Genomic DNA, 7,001 nt, shown 5'->3' on the forward strand with positions numbered 1-7,001 from the left:
AATGCTTATGCAGTGCTGAGAATCCAACCTAATGATTCACATATGCTAGGCAAGCACTCCACCACTGAGCCACAACCCCAGCCTCATAAATAAAAATCTTAAAGCAATATTTTGACTTGATTTGGAAATAATCATGTTCTTCCTATATTACATTAAAGTCATCAATGTATGTATCATGTCCAAATACCATAATACGATTTCATATGATTAAATATGATCACAAGATATATTATAAAATAATTGTATTATGTAAGTCTATGGCATACACGCCTCAGTTTTCACCATATCTTAAAACAATTTTAGATCCATACAAGAATATAAAAAGTGTTATCATGCTTAACACATGTTACCCCCCTTAGACATGGATGTGTGTATGTGTGTTTGTGTGTGTGTATGTGTTTGACCCAGAAAAGCTATCTACTATAAAAGGGCAACTTTACATCATTCAACTTAATATATATTTTTAATTAAATGAATAAAATCATATTGTAAACGACTCCTTAGCCGCCAACACCTCCAATAGCTCACTAATTGTGAGAATATCCAGAACACAGAATAAGAAAGAAGGAAGAAAGGCAAAATGAATACTCAGCACTCCTGGGGTAACTTCGTTATGCAAGAGCTTAATACATTTATGCTCTCTGAGAGGGAAGATTGACAAGTTAACTAATTTGTCTTTTTACTTCCTCGAGCTGTTCTGTCATTCAGATCCTCCCAGCACTCTGGAGCATTGTCTGTGGAGAAGCACTAAATCGCCAGGGCATTTGGACAGTTGTCTTCCTTTCTGAGAACACAAGACAAGCCATAAGAAGGAGTGTGTCCCTGGAACCAAGACAGTATTAGATACAGGAACTGTGGGTCACACTCTGCCAGCCCTGAGACCAGGACCTCAAGGCAAGCATCTCTACTAGCTTGCTAATGGTCTTTCAAAGGCTGGTGCCAAGCACACAGCCCTCTTTTTTGAGTCAAAGCGTGACACAGGCTAAGAAATTCATATTGCCAAAGCATGGCTCTAATCATTCCAACATCCTATATATAAATATTCACTCACACACAGACTATAGTAAAATATGGTATTGTGGATCATAGATGATCAGACCCCCAACATGACTGGCTGTCCTTCCCTCCTACTCTTTAACAGTCTCCTCAAGGGCAAATTGCAATAGAAACATCAGCATGTTCTAGATGTCAGACTCTACACATTCGTGACTTCTACCTGATTTTAAAAGCTTGCTAGATGTTGTATTTACTTTTGAAACTTAAGAGATATTAAGAAATTAGATACTAAACAATTCTTTCAAGATTCCCACCCAGGTGAAACTCCCAAGTTGGTGTTTTCCTCACCGAGGCAAGCTTTTCCCTTCTGCACATGCTCTTCTTGTCCTGCATTTAAAACAGGCCCAATTAGGGCTGTGGACATACCTCAGTCAGTAGAGTGTTTGCCTCACGTGCACAAGGCCCTGGATTCAATCTCCAGCACCACCAAAAAACCAAAAAAACACAGGCCCAATTAATGTTTGTGGCCTGAATTCACTTAATATTTACCAGAACCTCAAAGGAGCAAAGTTCAAAAGCTATCCATTTACTATTCCACTGCTTTCATTAAAGGACTTCACTATTCCTTAATATGCTTGCCCAGGAGATAAACATTGTCAAAAGTTTACCTTTTGTTAAGGCTGTTTTCCTCTTTTGAACAATGCTTAATTTACTAAAAAGGGGCTGACTTCACCCAGTGTGCTGCCTACAAAGTCCACATTGAATTGGTGCTGGCTGGTTCTCTCTGTTCCTGGTATCATGGCTTAAACTGGCTGTTTGCCTAATAAGGCAAGGATTTCTGTTTAGAGCTTTTTGATATTCTGAATAGTCTTCAGCATTTTTATGCCAGAGTGTGACAGTGAACTTCTAGCATGCGAGTTATTTCCTTGGCTTTTCTGATGAAGCTAAGAATAGAACAACTGGGAGGGAAAAAAAGCAAGTATGTAAGGTTCTGGATTTTAGAGATTTTATATAATTGTAGAGTGTGTACTTGAGTTGGATACCATTGGTAACAAAAAAATAGACAAGCAATAATTTAATATATTCTGGTAAAGAAGAATAAAAGTGAGGAGAAGCTAGATAATACTGAATACCCAAACACATCACCCATGGAAGGAATGTATACATTAATAGGACTTTAGCTGCTACACAAATATGACTTTACTCTTCCACTGCCTTCATCCATCTCACTATTCCAGGGTACCCTTGCCCAGGAAGATAAACATTGCAAATAAATGTTTTGTTTGTTTCAGGAATTTCCCATGAAACAATTCAAATCTTCAACATATAGTGCCAAGCCACAGTTAATGCACCAAGATTCTTTTGAACCTTTCACCTCAAAATCCTACACTTGTGTCTACAGATCATACATTATCATATCATGATCTGTGCTTAATCCTAATGGTACCCCCTTTGATTCAGAGATTCACCTTATAGCAGACTCCACAACTTCATAAATACCCCAAGTTTGCCATATTCCCTTCAAGGAGGTGCTAAGACTCTGGCAAGATAGTATCTAACCAGATGAGCAGAAACTCAACTTTGTGTTGTCAATAGGTTTGTATTGATGACGTTTTGAGGGAGCTGGCATTTGGCAAAAGAGGAATGGCCAAATTCAGACAATTGTTGATGCTGAGTGATGTGCACATGACGGCTTATCATGCCAGTCTTCCTACTTTTGTGTATGTTGGAAAAGTTAAAAAAAAAAAAAAAACAGCTAAAAAATCCCTGAGTTAAAGCCTCTCTGGGCTGGAGGCCAAGGAAGGGAACTTCAGTGATGAGAGCTCAAGACAATGTGATAAGTTGATTGGGAAACATCCCGGATCAGCTTTCTGTGGCTTCCCTCAATTGAAGAAGTGTGAACATGAAACTCTCAACTCGTTGTTAACAATATACAGCACAAACCCCTCCCTGCCCACCTACCAGTGCCACAAGGTAGACCCCAGCCTGCAACACTGTTCTTAGGAGCTCGAGTTATCAATCAGCAGGCAGTGTTCATGCCAGAGTGTGCAGTGAGTCCCTTCCTACTGTGTCACTTCTCATGATGGTAGGAAGAAGATAGATATTATGTACATAAGACAGGGGGGGTTCTATGGGTGTGAAATAGCACAGGAGTCAGGCGGTTAGAAGAGTCCAGGGCCTGACTGAAAATGCAGACATCCCCATTGCCTCATAATATCCGTGCATACTTCGCCAGCCACTTTTTCCCTCATGCTCTTGGGTACTTCTCATTACCCTTCGTGTTCTCCTTCTAAACCTTCTCTAAGATCTTTGCCTCCTCTCCTTCTACTCCTAGACCTTCACCAACTCTAATGGAGGGAAATGTCATCTCAGTCCTCTCAGCTTCCTCCCAACGTCCTGAAGGGTGGACTCCTAGCTGGCCAGGCCTGTCCACAGAATATAATATACCCATCATGTTGCAAAAATTCAAGTCATTTTCCAGTGGAAAACTGAAGCAACTACTGAAATAGTTCCATTCTATTTCCAAAAATATAATTCAATTTTCTGATTAGGTTTTTGTGACTTCTTAGAAGCTTATACATAGAACCTACAAGTTAACAGTCTGTATATTGAGCCAATAATGTTTAGTAGTGCTGTATACCACTACCTCAAATTTGTAATTACTGGCCAGTCCTTTACCATGGTAGTTTCATTAAGCCATTTATTGTGTTAATATCATTAACTAGATAGAGGTTTAATTTCAAAGATCCCCCCCATATATAGTTTTCTTTCATTTTTCCTTTATTCCCTTTTCTTCCCTCCATTCTTTCTTTCCCTTCCTCTTTCTCTTTCAAACATGGGCCATACAACTTACATCATTTTTCCAAAAATCATAGTTTTTTTTTTTTTGTGTGTGTGTGTGTGTGGTGCTGGGGATTGAACCCAGGGCTCTGTGCATGAAAGGCAAGCACTCTACCAACTGAGCTGTATCCCCAGCTCCAAATCATAGAATTTTTAAAGTTCTTAAAACCAACAAGTCTGGCTGTCCCATACCTAGTGTCTCCTAAGGCATTAAAGTCCACAAAGGTTTATATGTTCACCACTCAAGGGCAAGGGTGTCAATGGTAGAACCAAGGCAGCTTCCAAATCCCAGAATGGTCTCTGTTGTGTACTTTTTCTTGTATTAATGTTGCTCTTTCAGGGTTTTCAGCTTTCAGTATTGTAGCAATCAGATGAAAAGTATTTCTAACAGATGACACACATTTTTCAAAATTTGTATTTCTTTATAAGTTGATTCTAGATATTCAGTTTTGCTCACTATATTGACCATTTCTAATCAATTTTGTGGCAGAAATTTACATTGTACTGATTCTAGGACCTGATATTTACTACGGGGTTGAAAGTCATAACATTGCACATGAGTTTCAATTTCTTCTTGATTACTAAGAAGCTAGTTGGTTTCCGTGCAAAGTGAAACCCAGTGGTGCAAAGTGAAACCTAGTGACAATAGGCCTAGCAGTGATCTGAGTTGAATCCTGCACTGAGGGATTGATACCAAATATAGAATCACAGCGCCCAGAGCGCTCCAGAGCCCGAGTGAAAGCTGCTATCTGTGGATGCCCGTAAACCACCTACAGGCCAGGCAACTTGCAAGGCCATGGAAAAGAGAGCCAAGTCATTATCTGAAGGAGGTGATAGGACAATTATTATTTTGTATAAAAATATACTCAGTAATTAGAAATAGTTGTAGAGTAAAACATTATGATTTTTGAAACTATATTTGTTGTATTCAATATTAGCAAACATTATTCCTGACCCAATTTTACCAAAGTATGACATTGAATTATTTTTGCAATATGATTGGTAGCTCATACATTTTACCAAGTCTTGTTGGTTCACATTTGCAATCCCTTAGGGGAAAAGGCTAGGAAGGAGAGAGAAAGGATAAAAAGAGAAGGAAGGACAAGACTATGTTTCTCTCCAACAAACTTCAAACTACTTCATATCTGAGTTTGGTACAGCTTTTATCTCACTAGCTAATACTAGCTTTGTGAGAAAAATGCTCTAAAATAGGATTTTCAATCTTTTTTTTTTTCTTTCTCTAAGTCAGGTTTGATAAATCATGGCTGGGGTGTAGCTGGGTGTTTTAGTCAGCTTTTTCATTGCTGCTACAAAAAGACCTGACAAGAACAATTAGAGGAGGAAAAGTTTATTTGGGAACTCATGCTTTCAAAGGTCTCAATCCATAGAGAGTATGCTCCATTCCCTGGGATGAGAGGTGAGACAGAAATCATGGAGGAAGAATGTGGTGGAGGGAAGTGGCTCCCATAATGATCAGGAAGTAGAGAGAGACTCCACTTGCCAAAGGCACAACCCCAATGTCCTCCTCCTCCAGCCACACCCTACTTGCCTTCACTTACCAGCCTTCAGTTACCATCCTGATGAGGATTAATTCACTAATTCTGATAAGGCTTTCATAACCCAATCATTTCACCTTTGAATGTTCTTGCACTGTTTCACACATGAGTTTTGAGGGGATACCTGTTACCTAAACCATAACACAGGGGTTATGAGCATTTCCCAGGGGGAAGAGCTGTAGTTAGTAAACCCTTGTTTCCATTGAAGAATGCAGTTAGGAATGCATGTGTGTGAAACAGTGATGTTATTGTAGAGAAAAACTTGGATCTGATGTATTATTTAGAAATTGAATTATTCACAAATGTCAATATTTGACAAATGACTTCCAAGTGGCAATAGGCCTTACAACTAATCATTGTGTGCCACAGTGTTAAACCAACACTGCGAAGGACTATTGCTTGAGTTAGCTAAGTTAAATAGCCAGACGTTTTGTTCTTTGAAAATATCAGAAATTTTGTTTGTCTTTTTAATAGTTATTTCTTTCATCCACCCATCTCTTTGTTCATACATATGACGTGTATATATTGGTATCCTAGAAGGGTATATTAATGGTCTACTGATATGAGAAATATAGCTGTCTGCTGTCATGGCCCAAAGAACAAGTAAACCAAGAATTATTCCTAGACACATCATTGCAAATGCCTGTGACAGATTAAAGATTGTCATAAATTCTGACTCTCCTCCCAGAAGGAGGTAAGCTCTTTTCTCCTGCCCTTTAATCTGGGCTGACTCATATGTTTGGCCAGTTCTAAGCCAAGCCTTCAAGTTGACTACTTAGCTACCTTTTGCCTTGGTTTCTTGGAAGTCAGAAATTGTGTAAGATAGATTACCCTAAAACCATTACATTAGAAGAAGTTCAAGCCACATGGAGAGGCATTGAATAATGAGATGACACAGGGAGAAGCCATAGAGTACTGAGTGGCTATGTGAGTGAAGAAGCTATTTGGAAGGTGATCCTTCATCTCCTCCTGGTCTAGCAGACACCACATGGATCAGAGATGAACAGCCCAGCTGAAAAATATAGGAATTCTTGACACTGAAAATCATTAACAAAGTAAAATATTTGTTATAGGCCATGAAAATAATAGGAAATCAGAATAATATCTATGGCTTGAGAATTTCAAAGAGATCAGATTATCTGGTAAGAAGCAGACAAAAGCATTTCTATCAAGAGATCACTAGTGGAAAGGTGGATAGATTAACCTAGGGCAAAGTTGAGATGGCATGTATAAAGAAGGAACATATCAAAATTGAAAAAAGAAGAGGTAAACGCAACATGGGAGTAGAAATCAAAACAAAAACTTCTCTTTGAAGGTTCAGGAGGAATTTGAGGGGAGAAAATACCCTTTTACCTTCATAAACTGGGGAAATTTCTCCAAGTGAAGCTCCCACATTTCAGATGTGTCCTTACTTATGTATACTCAAGGAAACACAAGTTGTCCTTCAACAGGGCAACTGGTTAAATTGCTCTGTGTGTTTGACTAGGGCTTCAGGTATACCACCTTACTGAGAGAAAGAGAATGCAAAAGGGGTTAGAATGCCACTCTCACCTTGCATGGTTTTATGCCTCCATGTTTCCCGTCACCTGACAACTCTGGGGTCCGCAC

The 7,001-nt window shown here is 39.1% G+C and overlaps 1 long non-coding RNA gene across 1 annotated transcript; it reads right to left on the reverse strand.

The window, feature by feature from the left end:
* Positions 1 to 435: 435 nt before the first annotated feature.
* LOC144366267 (uncharacterized) lies at positions 436 to 1,714 on the reverse strand. The gene is made up of 2 exons (XR_013425281.1): positions 1,345 to 1,714; positions 436 to 784 (listed from the first exon to the last, which is right to left on the reverse strand). It is a non-coding gene; the product is annotated as an uncharacterized LOC144366267 (long non-coding RNA).
* Positions 1,715 to 7,001: the final 5,287 nt, after the last annotated feature.

This window comes from Ictidomys tridecemlineatus, chromosome 1 (genome assembly GCF_052094955.1).
Source record: "Ictidomys tridecemlineatus isolate mIctTri1 chromosome 1, mIctTri1.hap1, whole genome shotgun sequence".
Classification (NCBI taxonomy): Eukaryota; Metazoa; Chordata; class Mammalia; order Rodentia; family Sciuridae; genus Ictidomys; species Ictidomys tridecemlineatus.